Source organism: Myotis yumanensis, unplaced genomic scaffold (assembly GCF_028538775.1).
Source record: "Myotis yumanensis isolate MYYU_CA2020_CCGP unplaced genomic scaffold, mMyoYum1.0.hap1 SCAF_6, whole genome shotgun sequence".
In the NCBI taxonomy this organism is placed as follows: Eukaryota; Metazoa; Chordata; class Mammalia; order Chiroptera; family Vespertilionidae; genus Myotis; species Myotis yumanensis.
Window position 1 is genome coordinate 70406829 of NW_027223757.1, and position 20296 is coordinate 70427124.

Consider the following 20296-nt stretch of genomic DNA (forward strand, 5'->3'; position numbering starts at 1 on the left):
GGGGGAGAGGTGGTGCTGGGTATGTGAGGGGACATCTGGAAGCTTTTGTCATTAGCCATTCCAGAACTACCAGGAGAGCTCAGTTACTCTTCACAATTGTTTTGTTATATTCTCTACAAGAAAGGCTGTCAGTCGCAGTCTTCTGGTTGTCTGTCACAACTGGAAACATATGCAAGAGAAGGAAACCCATGTAGCTTCCAGAGCAAGCACAGGTCTGGAGAAGGACAAAGTGAGGGCATCCTTCTCTCATGGCCTATGTTGACCTTGAATCATGCATCTGTGATTGATGGAGGTGGTGAGAAAGAGCATTCTTTTTTATGGACTGATTTGCACAAATCAGTTTATACCCTTAGTCCCATTGGGCATGTTTTATCCTATTGAACTTTGCATCTCAACATATTGTTTTGTAACATATAATATACATAAACATGAAATAAAACCAGAGTCATTACGGTTTTATTTTCTCCCACTGTTTCTCCTACAATGAAAGAAAAAGTTTAATCTTTTATTTAATTTGCATCCTTTGCTCCTCCAATCCTGTTAAATAATTCATCAGAAGGCAGTAACTTTGTGTTAAACAACATACTGTTTCCCCTTGTTGGTACTTAGTAAACTTTAGCTTGTGCAATCTGTTCTCATAAAATGAATCCCATCATTTGTTTAATCATTTTAGTCACTCTTCTTTGGATCCATTCAATTAGATTACATATTCAGGCAAGAGAAGTACTTGAGTTTAACAGTCTGCCCATATGCTTTCTTGGGAAGTGGTAGACTGGGTAAAGACTTGAATCTTATATTCATGGCTCAATCATTTTGACAGACAGCCTGAATATAGTAGGTTTTGAACAAATGCTTGTGAATGAGAAATATTGAATATGGATTTATTGATAATTTATTCCCTCCCCCAAGCCTTTTACTGACATTTGGTTTCTTGGAAACTGATTTTAAATAACAGTAAGACTTTTAATATATCTCATGTTAATATCATGGGTTTGGTTACATATCATATGTCTAGGCACAACCGATGATTCTAATAACTGCTTGTGTAGTTTATGATGCAGTTATAAGCCATGCATAGACTGAACTGACAACGTTGACAACATGAACAAAGCAATGAAGAATAAACAAAGAAAGTGGCAAGAATTTTCCAAAAAGTCATAAAATATATGCACATAAATGTGTAATAAAATAGTAGACTTTATTATTCACACAATTTGTCTCTACTTTAAAACTTTTAAGAGTGAAATTTAACATTTTATAAACTCTTAATATAATAAAATTCCTGGTTAAAATTATAATTGTTCTAGAGAATTTGATTCTTGGACCTTAAATAATACATTTTTAAAAAAATATATATTTTATTGATTTTTTACAGAGAGGAAGGGAGAGGGATAGAGAGTTAGAAACATCGATGAGAGAGAAACATCGATCAGCTGCCTCCTGCACACTCCCCACTGGGGATGTGCCCGCAACCAAGGTACATGCCCTTGAAGGGAATCAAACCCTGGACCCTTGAGTCCGAAGGCTGATGCTCTATCCACTGAGCCAAACCAGTTAGGGCTAAATAATACATTTTTAATCAATATTTTAAAGAACAAATTATAAATCATTCTGAGGGGGAAAATGTATAAACCTCATAAAAGACACAAAGCATATCAGAAGAAAGGATATTGCATTTAGCATATCCTGTTGCTGACTCTAAACAGAATGTGAGGCAATGTGTTAAATAAGAAATTCTACCAGGAATATGGACCATGATGAAAGGAGATTTTATAAAAAAACAAACTTAGTTTTATTCATGTATCTTCTCTAATCATTTTACATTTATTTAAAAGTGGTATATATTATGTATGGGCTATATTACATACTTTTACTTTAATAGAAATGAAAATAAGGAGTTTCAAGGGAGATATAAAGTGTTAGTGTATATATTTGTGGATCAAGTCCTCTCTATCAGAGGTTGGAGGCCACTGGTTAGTCTGCTGCCTGTTTTGTAAAGGAAGTTGCATTGAAACACAGCCATAGAAATTTGTTTACATATTGTCTATGGCTGCTGTCATCCTCCAATGACAGAGTTAAGTACTTGCAATGGAGACCACATGACTCACAAAGCTTAAAATATTTACTATATGGCCTATACCAAGACAGTTTGATGGTGTTCTTGATTAAAAAAAAAAAAACACCCAGGTTTTTAATCAATGTATCTCTCTCACATTGATGTTTCTCTTGCTCTGTCTCTCCCCTCCCTTCCACTCTCTCTAAAAATCAATGAAAAAATATCTTTGGGTAAGGATTAACAAAAAAACAAACAAAAACAAATATAAACAACAAAATAAAAAAACCCAGGTTTCTTTTTAATTTATTTTTTAATTAAAAACATTTAACTACAGTTGACATTCAATATTATATTGGTTTCAGGTGTACAGCATAGTGGTTAGACATTTATATAACTTACAAAGTGATCCCCTGATAAATCTAGTAGCCAGCTGTTACCATATATAGTTACTAGAAGCCCAATGCACAAAATTCGTGCAAGAGTAGGCCTTCCTTCCTCCGGCTGCCAGCACTAGCTTCCCTCCGGCACCCGGGACTGGGGCTTCTCTCCAGCCGCCGGCAGGCACCTGGGACCTGGGCTTCCCTCGCAGGCCCAGCTTTGTCTGGAAGGTTGTTGGGTCTAATTAGCATATTATGCTTTTATTATTATAGATTACAATATTCCTTATGTTGTGCTTTACTACCAATTGTACATCTTAATTCCTTCACCTTTTTTTACCCATCCTCCAACCACCCCCTCCCATTTGACAACCATCAACTTGTTTTCTATATCTATGAGTTTGTTTCTGTCTTATTTGTTTATTTATTTATTTACTTTTAGATTTCACATATAAATGAAGTCATATGGTATTTGTCTTTCTCTGTCTGATTTATTTCACCTAGCATAATACTCTCTAGATACATCCATGTTGTCACAAATGGTAAGATGTCATTCTTTTTTATGGCTGAGTAATATTCCACTGTATGTATGTACCACCTCTTCTTTATCCAATCATAGATTGATGGACACTTAGTAAGTTACTTCCAAATCTTTGCTATTGTAAATAATGCTTCAGTGAACAGGAGTGTGTATATCTTTTTGAATTTGTGTTTGGATGAATACTCAGAAGTGGGATCGCTGGGTCATATGGTAGTTCTATTTTTGATTTTGGGAGGAACATCCATCTGTTTTCCATAGTGGCTGCAGTAATTAGCAATTCCACCAACAGTGCACAAGTGTTCCCTTTCCTCAGATTTATTCTTAAAGTCACATGTGCATGTTAATAATATTTCAATAGTTTCTTTTAAACATTCCTTTACCTCCAAGAATTTTTTTCTTTCTCTTTGAAAAACTGAGAAAAAAAATCAAATTCCCAATTTTTGAAGAAGATGAGAAAAATATATGAAATACATATTGGCCTCAAATTCTTTATAAACATCATTCTAAAGTTTTTCCTATTTCCTTGTATCTTCAGTTATCACTCACTTTCTACTGATGAAAGACCATGATTATTATTAAAAAATGTATTTTTATTGATTTCAAAGAGAGAGGGAGAGTGAGAGAAAAAGAGATAGAAACATCAATGATGAGAGAGAATCATTGATTGGCTGTCTCTTGCACACCCCATGTGCCCTAACCAGGAATTGATCCTTGACCTCTTGCCTGGTTCATAGGTCGACACTCAACTACTGAGTCACACTGGCTGGGTGAAAAACCATTGTTGCTTTTATCTGAAGTGTTCAATATTTAGGAATACTAAATATATGATATCAAACACCACTCCTAAAAACTATAAACCACCTGTGCCTTCCTAAATTAGATTGGCAATTTGATTTTTGTTGCAAGTGGTCAAATAAATTCCTCATTCACATCAGACAATTTTAGAGCAAGAAATAAGACCAACAGAGTTTTCTTTATCCTGTGTAACATCAGATAGGTTCTCACAAATGCAAAGGGACAAGGGTTATTGAAGTTTCCTCATGTTATTTCTGTATTTATTTATGTTTTCTTAAGTGCTGATTTTTTTTTTTAAAGCATGAATTCCCTCCCATCTTGTCCTTCTGGTTGAGAGTATGGACTTTGTCCAGCCTATAGGAGTTCAGATCCTCGTTTGTCCACTTACTAAGCTGTGGGGTATCAGCAAGACACTTAAGGTTTCTGTTAGCCCATCTGTAAAATGGGAGTATTAATAGTAGTACCTCATTGATTTTTGGGAGCTTAATTGAGTTAGTACCTGTGAAGCACTTACAAGTTCATTTGTACACACTAACCACATAAGTGTATACTATTTTGCCTACTAGAATAATGCAGCAGTGCTAAATACTTATAAAATTTTGTAAAGCTTTTGTTGTAATTACAAACTTTCACAAGTAGAACAGAGGAAGCGGTGTGGACATTCCAGCTTTATCTAGGTCACAGTTCAAAGTGAAGATATTGATACACATTGTCTTGGCACAAGGACTTTCATTGAAGAAGCTCAATTAATGAGGCAAAGAAAGTTATTTTGAAAAATTTTTTTATTTCTTTTTCTAAAGTATGTTTGCTTAACAAAGACATATTACTTTAAAATGTATGATGTCAACAGAAGTTTATTTATTTCTGATGTAACATAAAACATACCAATGGAAATGAGATATATACCATTTAGATTACCACCTACCTACCCTTATTATAGCCAGTATATAATGGAAACCAATTTTTCAAATGAGCTTAGGCCTTATTATTCTAGTGTCTAATATACTTATTAGATTTTTTTTGTTTTATTTTGTATATAGATTATAATTCTCCCTGTTTTACAGAATAAAATTATTCTAACTTAGGAATAATTTTATTCTGTAAAACAGGGAGAATTATAATCTATATACAAAATAATCAGGTAGAAGATACAACTTATCTTTTTTTTTAAGCTACTATAATGAAAGTTTTTAAGCATCAAGAACAAAAAGCTACCATAAAGAAAGTAAAACTTAAGCATCAAGAACAAAACTCTGGCTATTAAAACAATAACAAGACAATGCCAATGCAAAACCCAAAACATTTTAAAACTTAAACATAACATTTTTAAAACTAGTAAGAATAATAAAACAATGGCAATGCAAAACAGCAATAAGTGAGTTTCTGCTAAATGAAAGTTTCTTTTGCTGATTTACTCAGAGTCCTCGGACTTGGCTGAGAGAGTAGCTTCCACTTCTTGCTTTTCTACCATCTGCTGGGCCTCAGTTGTTAACTTCTTCAGCCGAACACATGTTGGCACCTCAGTCCCTTGCATAGCCTTCCTCTTCTTCTTTTTTTCACTTTTCTGTCATCAGGGTAACTAAGTCTTTGGAACAATGGGACAAGGAGCTTCTCTGGGTCCATTGTGGTGACCCATGTAATGCTCTGGTACCCAAATTGTCTGCACTGCTCCTTCTGGAAAGATACAAAACACAACCTCTTTCCTACATCATTACTAGATGTGGTAAAACTCTTGTCTGGTTTGTGTATCCTTCTACCAGGTTGAGTCAGCAGAGGCTATTGTACAGGAGGTCCGATGCCTTTTGGCTGTTGTACAACCCTCTGCATTGTATTATTTATTTATTTATTTATTTCTTTGCCCCAGGTGCACTGCAACTTGCACCTTTCCTCCAAGTCTTTTATTTTCTGAGTTCTTACAAAAACACGAAACAGAAAAAAACTGACAACAGGAGAACAAACCCTCAGTGTTAGCCAGGGACCAGGGCCGTGGGAGGAGCGGGAGGCCGGGCCTCACTGGGTCTGCAAGGTAAAGTGGTGGAAGGTCCTGAGGCCTCTGGGCATGTTGGGTCTGAGGAGGGAGGGGCATGTCACTTAAAAAAAAATCTATATCTATACCTATATCTATATCTATATCTATATCTATATCTATATCTATGTCTATGTCTATGTCTATGTCTATGTCTATGTCTATATCTATATCTATATCTATATCATTTATATCTATATCTATATCTATATCTATATCTATATCTATATCTATACACATCTATACGAAGTGTCCAGTGTCAGGACGGAAGTCAGGCGCGGGGTCAGCGAGTGGAGGTCTTGGAACTGGGCACACTCACTCCCTCCTCCTCCTCGGACCAACCTCTGCAGGGCTTGTGGGCTGGGCCAGCGCCGACTCTGCTAATGGCTGGCCATCTTCTTCTGACGTCTTGTGCTCCTCAGACAGGCTGCTGCTCTGTCTTCTTCTTCTTCTGTATTGGTGGGTCAGGGTCTTTGCTTGAGGCCTTTTTGGTTTTCTTCTTCTTTTCCTTGTCTTTTTTTTTCTTGTCAGATTTTTTTTCCTCCTTGTTCTTTGGGTTGGCTTGGCCTCCACCCTCAACCATCTCTGGCTCCCCTTCTGGCTTGTCCTTCTCGGTGCTGCCACCACTTGCTGTGTCTCTCTTAGATTTCCCCTGGGTAGTACCGGGGGCCTTTTCCGAGGAAGCTGCACCCTCCCCGCCTCCCCCGGCCGCCAGCTTCTTCTTCTTCTTTCTCTTAGGGGCTCTGGCCGCTGCCTGCTCTCCCGACAGCTTCCGCTTGTGGCTCTTCTTGCTGCCCTCCTTGGTGGCGCCCGCGACCTTCTTCCTCTCCTGCTCCAGCAGCTCCAGCAGCTCCGCCAGGACCTTCACCACCGAGGCCTGGACCTGGGCCTTGTTCTCCGAGGACCCCTCGGCATTTTTTGGGGTCGCTGGGGCCAGTGTGTTACTTTTGGCAGCTTTGGAGCTACTCTCCTTCTGAGCTGCGGTCACAGCTGCCGGTGCCTCCCCCTCCCTGCTGCTGCTCTCCGAGTCCTCCTTTTTCCTAGCCTGAGCGACTGTGGGTCCTGTCTTCCCAGGGGGTGGCGGGGCAGCCCCTTTCCTGGGGGACCCCTTGTTAGGGGCCGAGGCAGTTCTGACCCGGGTGGCTTTCCCTGAGGGTTTTGCCGGAGTGGGTGCCTCCGGGACCTCCCCCTCGATGTCCCTCGCTTCCTCACTGCTCTCTGAGTCCTGGACTGGCCCTGGGGCTGCCTTCCCCACAGCTGGCACAGACACCTGGCCCCTCACCCAGAGGGCACTGCTCTGGGGGGTTCTCACTGGCAGCTTTGCCTTGGCCGGGGACCCCTGTTTGGCTTGAGCAGCTGCAGTGACCACTTTCCCGGGAGCTGATGCCCCTTTGGCTGAAGCCACTCTGGTGGGAACGGGGTGGGCTTTGTTCTGAGAGGTTTTCACTGAGGCCTTCCCCTGTGCTGGAGCCGAGGAAGCCTCCTCGCTGTCTGATTCTTCCTCACTGCTCTCTGAGTCTTCATGCGTCTTAGCTTTGACCTGGGCCAACATGGGCCCTGCCTTCCCAGGGAGCCCCAGGGTGGCCCCTTGCCCTGTGGCAACTTTCACTGGGAGGCTTTTCCCCACAGACTTAGCCTGTGTCCCTGCTGTGGCAGGAGCTGCCTCCTCCTCGCTCTCTGATTCCTCACTGCTTGAAGAATCCTCCCCTGGCCTCTGGGTGGCCCTGGCCACAGCTGGGGAAGATGTGCAGGCTGGTGAAGTGGCTGTGCCCACTCGCACTGGGGGGACTTTGGCAGATGCAGGGGCCATGGGAATGCCCTTCCTTGGGGAGGCTTTGGTCTGAGTTTTCATAGCCGGTTTTGCCTGGGCTGGAGTTGTGGCTGCAGATGCCTCCTCCTCACTGTCTGACTCCTCGCTGCTGCTCTCTGAGTCTTCCTCCCGCTTCTGGGCCTGAGCCAAAGTGGCTGCAGACCCTGCCTTCCCAGGGGGTGCTGGGACACTGCCTTTCCCAGGGGGTGCTGGGACGCTGCCTTTCCCAGGGGGTCCCGTGGCTGAGGGGGCTCTGCCCTGGGAGTTTTTCCCCAAGGGCTTTGCCTGAGCCAGGTTTGAGGTTACAGGTACCACTGTTGGCACCTCCTCCTCACTGTCCGATTCCTCACTGCTGCTCTCTGAGTCCTCCTCTGGCCTCCCTGCCTTGGCCTGGGCAGTTGCAGGTCCTGCCTTCCTAGGGGGTGCTGGGACAGCCCCTTTTCTGGGGGGCTCCTTGGTGGGAGCTGAGGCAGCTTTGACCTGGGGGGGTTTCCCCGAGGCCTTTACCTCCACATCGGTCTCATCGCTCGAGCTGGAGGTCTCCTCGCTGGAGCTATCGACCTGGCCCGCTGATGCTAATCCAGGCTTGGCAGTGGTTTCAAGGGCAGGTTGTGGTGTGGAGTTGCCTTTCTTGGTCTCTGCCGTGGCTTTTCCTTTCATGCTTGATGTCAAAACTGCCCTCACAACTGAGTAGTTGGTGGATGCTGGTCTTGGGGCAGCTTTGGTGGTTTCAGCTGCCACCTCCTCCTCCTCTTCTGAGCTCTCTGAGGTGCTAATGGGGTCTGACACCCGGGCCTTCTTGGCCTGCAGCGCTGCATCTTCCTCGGCCTTCTGCTTCTTGCCAAGCTCCGAGGTTTGTTGCCAGTGCGTATAGATGTCCAGAAGGGTTACAGGCCGAACTGGGAAACTTTTCTGGCAGCTCTGCTCCTTCACTTCCCGCGCTGCACGCACAAAGCCTGCCTGTAGCAGATGCTGGTAGATCAGGGGAAGCAGCTCCTGCTGCTTCCTGGCCTCAGCCATGCCCATGACCTGCCACCGGTTGGCTCACCTAGGGGAATCCCTGTTCTGGCACTATATGTTGGGGTCCATCCCCAGCAGGTCCAGGGGTTCCCAAAGGTGTGGACTGAGTCTTCGAAGAAGGAATGATATGGAGACAGTGTTCAGTTTTTCAGCATAGTTGGTTTCTCCTTCTATTGTCCTGTTACATCTGTATTTATACCAGTTGATTTTAATCCTATCTATTCTATTCCAAAGGTTAGGGTGTTTCTTATCTCTATTCCAAGGTTACTCTATTGTTCTATTAAGCTACAAGGAAGTAACTGAAGGAGATTATCCTAAGTAAAGATTATGTAGCTTAAGCGTGATTGTTCGTAGTTAAAATGATCGACTACCCGCCTGGCACTTAGTAAAGGGGCTTTACTGATTCCCTTCCTTAGTCCTAAACAACCTTTCTCTGGGAGGTGACCTTGGTTAAAACACATAGCGCTAAGAAAGGAAGCAAACATATTAAGAACAGCATGCCATATATGCCAGGTCCCTTGAAACATAAGGTGTGCAGATATTTCTTCCCTGCAGCGACTGTGTCAAGCAGCAAGGGTGGCCCAGCTTCCTGCAAATTCCCCCATTTTTATTTTTTAAATGATAGTGCGTGCAAATCAGTGGCCACCTCTTGGATTGGGTTGTTAAGACTTGGAAGAAGACTTGTTTGTGACTTTGCCAACAGGTCAGTCTGAGGCTTAACCCTATATTGGCTCCCCACATGTACTCATGTTCTAGTGTTTACTGTTATACTCTTAACATTCAACCTATTCTTTTAAAAAATTTATCTTTAGTGTTAAAAGCATTACAGATGTCTTTTTTCCCCGAAATGACGTCTTCCATTCTGCCCCTGCCTGCCTTTGCCACAGGTTATGCATATATGCATATAAGTTCTTAGGTGAATCTCTTCCAGCTCCTGCCCCTCCACCTATTCTTGTCACATTTATGTTAAAACAGAATTTCTATAATTACATTTATTTCATTTTACTACCTTATCGATGTATACTGGATAATCACTTGAAACCAGATTCTGACATCTTTCTCGATTTCCAATTATCTTTCTGAATTCAAAGAGTCTTTTAAGATCCTCTGGCCTTCCTCATCCTCTGATAAAAAGTTTTGTAAGGAGAGAGGAAGCAAGATGGTGGCGATATAGGCAGACGCATCCCAGGTCTTGTCCCGGAGCAAATGGAGTAAGCAGCTGAAACTAATAACACCCACCCTGAATTGGCGAAATTACTCAGCTGGTGAGACGGTTTGCAGCCGGGAAGGGCAGAGCTCCCCTGGAAAGGTAAAAAACCAGGGATCTGGGCAGGAAACTTTGCCAGACCTCTGAGCCCAGAGGGTCGGAGGGAGACCATGTGGCAGACAGCCGCGTCTCTTGGGACAGACACAGCCCCTGACTGGGGAAAGGAGTTCCTCAGGATTCCTGGCGCTGGGGTATTTGAGATTTGGATTCTGTGATTACGGAGGACTGAGCCTAAAGGGGGCAGCCTGAGGAACGGACCAGATCATGCAGTGCCTGTAAGAGAGGAGCGTTTCCGTGGCCAGCCAGTGTTTGTTTGTTTGTTTCTTTGTTTTCGCTGAACCCTGCTCATAGGACAGTTCGGATACAGACACTCACCCGTGCTGAAGAGAGGGAGAAGGTGCAGATGAGTGGAATCTGGGGAGAGGCTGAGGAGAGAGGGGGGGCCGGGAGAGGTGGCAGCAAATTGAGTGCTGAGACACCCGTGGGCCCAGGACTGGGGCAGCCATTCTCTCCGGAGGGTGGAATTCCTCCCCCCACCCCCCAGGCAAGGAGCATAGCCATACCCAGATTCCACCCTGTACGAGATAAAGGATTAAATTAATCTGATTAGTCCCTGGGAGTTACCAGGGTCTGGCCTATAGAGGGACTTTCAGTCCCACAAACAACACAGAGCAGGGTAACGATTATTTAAGAACCAGCTCTGGGCAGTTGACCTCCCCAAACCAGTTTTAAGTGCAATAGAGAAAATAAACACTTGCTGCTGAATAGAGAAGCCGTATAGCCTCAGAGGCCAACCCCAAAACACTGCCACCCAGAGGCTGAGCCACAAACTGACTCTTAGGTGAACACAAATTAAGGCAGTCTGGGACACAAATACGGCCTGCTTTAAAATCAGGACTGTGGTTTACAACACGGAGGAACAGTGTATCACAGGGAAATTCAACACTCTCCTGAATACCTGGCAGGACTAAGGCGAGCCAGGCTGAAGAGTAGAAGAACCGAAAGACCTTCACTTCTGCAATTTTTTTTTCTTTTTTCGCCTTTTAACTAAGAAACCAATTTTTTTTCTTTTTCTTCTTTTTCCATCACCTGATTTTACCCTTTTAATTACTACATTTTTATTTTAACCAGTATTATTACTGCTACCATTTTACCATTTTTTAAAGTGCCATTTTATTTTCTCTTTTTTTTTTTATTTTGGGAGTAGTGTTCTCCATTCTATTTTCATCATTCCTTTAGCATCAATTTTCCCTACCTCAATTTTACCTCTATGCTGAAACCCTCTTCCTCACTTTTCCCCTTTTGATGTCCTGTTTTTCTTACCCTATTCCTGCTTTAGATTTTCCCTATTCCCTCTTTTTACCCCCTGTCTAATTTCACCCTACTTATATATCCTATTTCCAATCCACTGCTCTAAATCCTTATACACCTATCTCTTATCCTTCTTCACTATCCAAACATTTTTTTCTCTTATCTTTCTATTGTTTTCTTGCTGTTTGCTTGATTGTTGAATATATTGGTTTTTTTTGTTTGTGTGTTTTTTTGTTTGTTTGTTTGTTTTATTTTTTGTTTTTTTTTCTTTTTTAGGACTGGTTGTGAGATTGTTTTGCTTTTTCTTCTTATTTTTTTTCTGCTGGTTTTCCCCCTCTCTCCCCTCCCCCATCCCCTGGCTATTTTTGTGCTTCTGTTTTCCCTTGCCTCTCTTGATATCATTGGTTGTCTGTAGTTTGCATTCATCTTTAGGGATCTGTTCCTGGAATTTGATGGAATTAGTGGCAGTTCTATCGGAGTTTTCTCCTCATACAAATAGTCTCTTCCCCTCTTCTACTTCATTCTCTCTTTTTTTTTTTTAAATTAAATCTTTATTGTTCAGATTATTACATTTGTTCCTCTTTTTCCCCCCCATAACTCCCCTCCTTCCAGCTCCCACCCCACCCTCCACCCTCACTCCCCACCCACTGTGTTCATCCATAGGTGCATGATTTTTGTCCAGTCACTTCCTGCATCTCCCACACCCCTTTTCCCCCCAAGAATAGTCATTCTATTCCCTTTCTATGTCCCTGATTCTATTATAATCACCAGTTCATTCTGTACATCAGGTTATTTATTCACTTGATTCTTAGATTCATTTGTTGATAGATGCATGTTTGTTGTTCATAATTTGTATCTTTACCTTTTTCTTCTTCTTCTTCTTCTTAAAGGATACCTTTCAGCATTTCATATAATACTGGTTTGGCGGTGATGAACTCCTTTAGCTTTTCCTTATCTGTGAAGCTCTTTATCTGACCTTCAATTCTGAATGATAGCTTTGCTGGATAAAGTAATCTTGGTTGTAGGTTCTTGGTATTCAGCACTTTGAATATTTCTTGCCATTCCCTTCTGGCCTGCAAAGTTTCTGTTGAGAAATCAGCTGACAGTCATATGGGTATTCCCTTGTAGGTAATTGAGCCTCTTTCTCTTGCTGCTTTTAAGATTTTCTCTTTGTCTTTTGCTCTTGGCATTTTAATGATGATGTGTCTTGGTGTGGTCCTCTTTGGATTCCTTTTGTTTGGGGTTCTCTGCGCTTCTTGGACCTGTAAGTCCATTTCTTTCTCCAGATGGGGGAAGATTTCTGCCATTATTTCTTGAAATAGGTTTTCAATATCTTGCTGTCTCTCATCTTCTGGCACTCCAATAATTCTGATATTAGACCGCTTAAAGCTGTCCCAGAGGCTCCTTACACTATCTTCACACTTTCGGATTCTTTTTTCATTTTGCTTTTCCAATTGGGTGTTTTTTGTGGAATCTTTTGTTTGATTATTGTGCTCCTCTGGTCTGCTATTGGGTATAATATTCTTTATTTCAGTCCGTGTATGCTTACTTTCTAATTTCTTTATCGTAGCATCGAGGGTCTCATTAGTTTTCGTGAGGCTCTGCACAAATTTATGGCAAGCCCTCAAAATTGCGATTCTTAGCTCCATATCCTCCATTTCTGTCATGTTTTTTTGTCTCCGCATCTTTTATGCTTTCTTGGTGCACCCCTTTGTGGTCTCTGTGCACAGTCTTGTTCTAGCCAAGCCTTAATTGTTGTAGTTAACACTAGAGGGATTTGACCACCAGGCCGACTGGCTATAGGAATCAGCTGTATGGAAAACGTCTGCCTTCTGGGGAGGCGCTAATCCAGCCTTTGCCTGAGGCGATCGGCAAATGGCTGTGCGCAGGGTTTGGGCGGGGCGGGATCAACAGGGCGGGCGGAGGGAGCAGTTATGGCCACGCTCAGTCCCGTTCCCAGAGGCTCTGCTTCTCAGAACCCCGGCAGCCACTGCAAACCTCGGAGAGAAAGTTGCCCTCAGGTTCCAACTGATGCCGGATAATCGCGCTTCTCCCGTTTGAGTCTGGGTCCCTAGAGACTCGCCCGGATCCGGAGCCCAGAGTCTGAGACTCACTCCCGACAGAAAACGACAACCGCACCCTCAGCCACCAGACCACTTTGCGTGCGCACCTCGGTACCTTTGTATTTTCCACACTGCGCCGCCTCTGAGCCTCGATTTGCCGTTCTCTTTCCTTCTAGTTGTAGAGTCTCTCTTCAGCCAGCCTTCCTGTGGTTCTGGGTGATGTCCGTTCCGTCTTTTAGTTGTATTTTTGAAATGGTTGTTTGCGGCAGCGGTCTCCGGTGTTTACCTACGCCGCCATCTTGGTCTCCTCTCCAACTTCATTCTCTCTTTTCGCTCTTTTTTTCCCCCTCTTTTTTTTCCAATTTCATTTTTGCACTCCTTTTTTGTTTTTTTTCTTATTTTTCTTTTCTTTTCCTTTTTCTCTTTTATCTTTTTCTCTTCTTTCCTCCTTATCCCTTAATTCTCTTAATTCGGGTGGTCACCTTTATTTGGGGTTATTAATATCGTGAATATATTTGTGTTCAGTGCCTGGTATGTTGTGCCTTGTTGTGTTGTATTTTGTGCCTTTAAATCAATGCAGCAGATCAAAGCAACAGCAGCCTCCTGATCACCACACCCTCTGTCTGAGGAACAGCAGCTGTACGTGAAGCTTCCCCCCACCAGCCAGAAGAGCCACCACAGCTGTGAACAGCACCCACCAGAGGAGCTGCTGCCAACTGAGGAGCAGCTGCTACCGCAACCACCCAAGGAACAACTACAGCCCAGGGAGCAGCCACTGAACAACTCAACATCTAGATATGTCAGTGAGATCAAAAATGGGTAGGCAAAGAACCCCCAAAGGAAAGAAAAGGAGAACTTGCCAGAAAAGCAGCTAAGTGAGACAGAGGCATGCAACATGACAGAAAAAGAATTCAGAATAAGGGTCCTAGTGTGCATAAACCGGATGGAGGAAAAAATCAACTACTTATGCAAGAAGCAAGAAGAAACAGATGAAAAAATCAATAACTTATGCAAGACCCAAGAAGAAATGAAGAGCAATATAGCTGCAATAAAAAACACCATTGAAAGCATCAACAGTAGACTAGGAGAAGCGGAGGACCGAATTAGTGAATTAGAAGACAAGGAAGCAAAACACACCCAAACTGTACTGCAATTGGAGAAAAAAATTAAAAGACAGGAGGAGAGCCTAAGGGAGCTTTGGGACAACATGAAACGAAACAACATATGAATAATAGGGGTGCCAGAACAACAGAAAGAGGAACAAGGGTTAGAAAACCTACTCGAAGAAATAATATCAGAAAACTTCCCTGAGGTGGGGAAGAAAAAAGTCACACAAGCACAGAGAGTCCCAAACAAGGTGAACCCGAAAAGACCCACACCAAGACACATCATAATCACCATGGCAAATGTTCAGGGCAAAGAGAGAATCTTTTTTTTTTTTTTTGTAATTTTTTTTAAAAAATATATTTTATTGATTTTTTACAGAGAGGAAGGGAGAGAGATAGAGAGTTAGAAACATTGATGAGAGAGAAACATCAATCAGCTGCCTCCTGCACATCTCCCACTGGGGATGTGCCCGCAACCCAGGTACATGCCCTTGACTGGAATCGAACCTGGGACCCTTCAGTCCGCAGGCTGATGCTCTATCCACTGAGCAAAACCGGCTTCGGCCAAAGAGAGAATCTTACAGGCTGCAAGAGAGAGACGGAAAGTTACATACAAGGGATCTCCCATTAGATTATCAAATGATTTCTCAACAGAAACACATCAGGCCAGAAAAGAATGGATGGAAATTTACAAAGTGATGCAAAGCAAAGGACTGAATCCAAGAATACTCTATCCAGCAAGGCTATCATTTAAAATTGAAGGGGAAATAAGAAGCTTCATAGATAAAAAAAAGTCTAAGGGAGTTTATCACCACCAAGCCAGCAATGCAAGAAATGCTAAAGGGACTGGTGTAAAAAGAAATAAAAAGCTTAGAAAGAAAACAGCCACACACAAAAAAAAAATGGCTACAAACAAGTACCTTTCAATAATAACTTTAAATGTAAACGGACTAAATGCTCCAACCAAAAGACATCGAGTGGCTGAATGGATAAAAAAACATGACCCATACATCTGCTGTCTACAAGAGACTCACCTCATTAGAAGGGACTCACACAGACTGAAAGTGAAGGGATGGAAAAATATCTTTCAGGCAAATGGAAAGGAAAAGAAAGCTGGGGTAGCAATACTTATATCGGACAAAATAGGCCTCAAAGTGAAGGCCACTTCATAATACTAAAGGGATCAATACAACAAGAAGATATAACTCTGGTAAACATATATGCACCCAATGCAGGAGCACCCAAATACAAAAAAAAAAAAAAAACTCCTGGAAGATATCAAATGAGAGATCAACAACAATACAATCATAGTAGGGGACTTTAATACACCACTGACATCACTGGATAAGTCCTCTAGACAAACAATCAGCAAAGAAACAGCAATCCTAAATGACTCACTAGATCAGATGGACTTAATAGACATCTTCAGAACACTTCACCCCAAAGCCGCGGAATATACATTCTACTCAAGTGCTCATGGGACAGATTCAAAAATAGACCACATATTGGGTCACAAGCAAAGTCTCCCCAAATTCAAGAAGATTGAAATCATAAAAAGCATCTTCTCATACCACAATGGCATAATATTAGAAATAAACTACAATAAAAACAACCCAAAATACTCAAACACTTGGAAGCTGAATAGCATGTTATTAAATATTGATTGGGTTACCAATGAGATCAAAGAAGAAATTAAAAACATCCTGGAAACTAATGACAATGAAAACACAACAATCCAAAACCTATGGGACACAATGAAAGCAGTCCTGAGAGGGAAGTTTCTAGCTCTACAGGCCTATCTCAAAAAACAAGAAAAAATGCTAGTAAATCGTCTAACTCTACAACTCAAGGAATTAGAAAGAGAGCAACAAGAAAATCCCAGTGTGAGCAGAAGGAAGGAGGTAATAAAGATTATAGCAGAAATAAATGACATAGAGACCAAAAAAACAATACAGAAAATCAATAAAACCAAGAGCTGGTTCTTTGAAAGGATAAACAAGATTGACAAACCTCTAGCCAGGCTCACCAAGAAGCAAAGAGAGAGGACCCAAATAAACCAAATCAGAAACGATAGAGGCGAAATAACAACAGACCCCACAGAAATACAAATGATTGTTAAAAAATACTATGGACAGCTCTACTCCAACAAACTAGACAACCTGCAGGAAATAGAAAAATTCTTAGAAAAATACAACATTCCAGCACTCAATCAGGAAGAATCTAAAAATCTCAATAGGCCAATAACTATGGAAGAAATTGAAGCAGTAATCAAAAAGCTTCCAGCAAACAAAAGCCCAAGACCAGACGGCTTCACAGGGGAGTTTTACCAAACATTCAAGGAAGAACTAAAACCTATCCTCCTCAGACTACTACAAAAAATTCAAGAGGAAGGAACACTTCCAAGCTCATTCTATGAAGCCAGCGTCACCCTAATACCAAAACCAGGTAAAGACAACACAATGAAAGAGAATTACAGGCCAATATCCCTCATGAACATAGATGCCAAAATCCTCAACAAAATCTTAGCAAATCGGATCCAGCAGTACATCAGAAGGATCATACACCATGACCAAGTAGGATTTATTCCAGGGGTGCAAGGATGGTACAACATCCGTAAATCAATAAACGTGATACATCACATAAACAAATTGAAAGAAAAAAGCCACATGGTCATATCAATTGATGCAGAAAAAGCATTCGACAAAACCCAACACCCATTTTTGATAAAAACTCTCAGCAAGGTGGGAATAGAAGGATCATTCCTCAACATAATAAAAGCCATATATGACAGACCCACAGCCAATATCATACTCAATGGACAAAAACTAACACCATTTCCCCTAAGAACAGGAACAAGACAGGGATGCCCACTCTCACCACTCCTGTTCAACATAATACTGGAAGTATTAGCCATTGCAGTTAGGCAAGAAGAAGAAATAAAAGGCATCCAAATTGGAAAAGAGGAAGTAAAACTGTCCTTATTTGCAGATGACATGATATTATACATACAAAACCCTAGAGACTCCATCAAAAAACTACTAGACTTAATACATGAATTTGGCAATGTAGCAGGATACAAAATTAACCCCAAGAAATCTGAGGCATTTCTATACACCAATAGTGAACTTTCAGAAAGAGAGATTATAAAAACAATCCCATTTACCATCGCACCAAAAAAATTAAGCTACCTAGGAATAAACTTAACTAAAGAGGTAAAAGACCTCTACTCAGAAAACTACAGGACGCTGAAAAAAGAGATAGAAGAAGACAAACAGATAGAAGAACATACCGTGTTCATGGATTGGTAGAATCAAAATCATTAAAATGTCCATACTACCCAAAGCAATCTATAAATTTAACGCACTTCCCATTAAAATACCAACGGCATACTTCACAGATCTAGAACGAACTCTCCAAAAATTCATCTGGAATAAAAAAAGACCCCGAATAGCTGCAGCAATCCTGAGAAAGAAGAAAGTAGGTGGGATCTCAATACCAGATATCAAGATGTATTACAAAGCCACTGTTCTCAAAACTGCCTGGTACTGGCACAAGAACAGGCATATAGATCAATGGAATAGAATAGAGAACCCAGAAATCGGCCTGAACCAATATGTTCAATTAATATTTGACAAAGGAGGAAAGAACATTCAATGGAGCCAAGATAGTCTCTTCAATAAATGGTGTTGGGAAAATTGGACAGATATATGCAAGAAAATGAAACTAGACCACCAACTTACACCATACACAAAAGTAAACTCAAAATGGATAAAGGACTTAAATGTACGACAGGAAACCATAAAAATTCTAGAAGAATCCAAAGGCAACAAAATCTCAGACATATGCCGAAGCAATTTCTTCACTGATACAGCTCCTAGGGCACTTGAAACTAAAGAGAAAATGAACAAATGGGACTACATCAAAATAAAAAGCTTCTGCACAGCAAAAGAAACCATCAACAAAACAACGAGAAAACCCACTGCGTGGGAAAACATATTTGCCAACGTCATATCTGATAAGAGCCTAATCTCCAAAATTTATAGGGAACACATACAACTTAACAAAAGGAAGATAAACAATCCAATCAAAAAATGGGCAAAGGACCTAAATAGACACCTTTCAAAAGAGGACATTCAGAAAGCCAAGAGACATATGAAAACATGCTCAAAGTCACTAATCATCCGAGAGATGCAAATCAAAACAACAATGAGGTACCATCTCACACCTGTCAGACTGGCTATCATCAACAAATCAACCAACGACAAGTGCTGGAGAGGATGTGGAGAAAAAGGAACACTTGTGCACTGCTGGTGGGAATGCAGACTGGTGCAGCCACTGTGGAAGACAGTGTAGAGTTTCCTCAAAAAACAAAAAATGGAACTCCCATTTGATCTTGTGATCCCACTTCTAGGAATATATCCCAAGAAACCAGAAACACCAATCAGAAAGGGTATATGCACCCATATGTTCATAGCAGCACAATTCACCATAGCTAAGATCTGGAAACAGCCTAAGTGCCCATCAGTAGCTGAATGTATTAGAAAACTGTGGTACATCTACATGATGGAATACTATGCTGCTGTAAAAAAGAAGGAACTCTTACCATTTGCAATGGCATGGATGGAACTGGAGAGCATTATGCTAAGTGAAATAAGCCAGTCAATGAAGGAAAAATACCACATGATCTCACACATTCATGGATAATAGAGACCATTATAAACTTTTGAACAATAATAGATACAGAGGCAGAGCTGCCTCAAACAGATTGTCAAACTGCAGGGGAAGGCCGGGGAGGGTTGGGGGGCAGGAGGGAGGGGGGTAAGAGATCAACCGAAGGACTTGTATGCATGCATATAAGCATAACCAATGGACATAAGACACTGTGGGGTAGGGGAGGCCAGGGGATTGTCAAGGGCGGGGGGAGGGGGGGGGGAAGGACTCATATGTAATACCCTTTGTAATACTTTAAGCAATAAAAAAATTAAAATAAAAAAATAAAAAATAAAATAAAAAAAAACAATTAAAAAAAAATAGAAAGCATAGAGCTGCCTACTGATTCCCAGCCAAGGGTCTCTTTTTTTCCTACTAAAACAGACACTTGCCGACAGTCAAATACAAGGTTCCCCTTACTCACAATTTCCATGCGTCCTCCCCTCGGACGGGAGGTTATCAAAACAGTATTTCTTATGAAAACAAGTTGTTGAAACCCACAAACATTCAAGCATCAGTGTGAATCCAAAAGCTGGACTGTGCTCTTGTCAGTTTTGGAAATCAAATACCGTATCAGCCTCACTGGGAACCGAGGGCTGAGGGGAGGATGTGATGAGACATCACACAAGACAACAAGGCAACCCCACAGGGTTCGCGAGTGCAGAGCGGACCTCAGCACCGATGACAGCAGAGCCGAGGATGGACTCTGAGGAGCCCCGTGAGAGAGCCAAACGAGGAACTGGAAGCTGCCTGCCTCCTGGTGACGTAAGAAGACTTTGCAAATGCAATGACGAGGCTTTAGAGAGAGTTTCTACAGACACCAGGCGATTTTATTATGTAAAATAGAAAACAGCGTTTTAAAACCTCTGTTCCTCAGACCAGGTAATTGCAAATTCATCTTTAAAAAGTTAAGGAACTGAGGGAGGGAAGTTTCATAAAGGGAGGAGCCCACCACCTGCATACAAATTCCTCCTCACGTCCCGGGTCAGCACCAGGGAACCCCGGGAAGATGCTGGAAGCTAAAGCATCTGAGGAGCAGTTTCTAAAACACCAAGTCCTGCGGAGTTAGAGATGCAAGGTAAACACCTTGAGCTTCTCCTAGAAACTGGAAGGACCAAGCCTTAAGAATAAGGACTATCTCCCAGGACCAAGGCGTATGCCCTAGGAACAGGGCTAAAGCAAACAGACCCACCTCCACAAGGTCTAAAACGAAG

At 41.9% G+C, this 20296-nt stretch overlaps 1 pseudogene; it reads right to left on the bottom strand.

The window, feature by feature from the left end:
- Positions 1 to 6191: 6191 nt before the first annotated feature.
- On the bottom strand, positions 6192 to 8625 carry LOC139012885 (treacle protein pseudogene; annotated as a pseudogene).
- Between the last annotated feature and the right edge of the window lie 11671 nt (positions 8626 to 20296).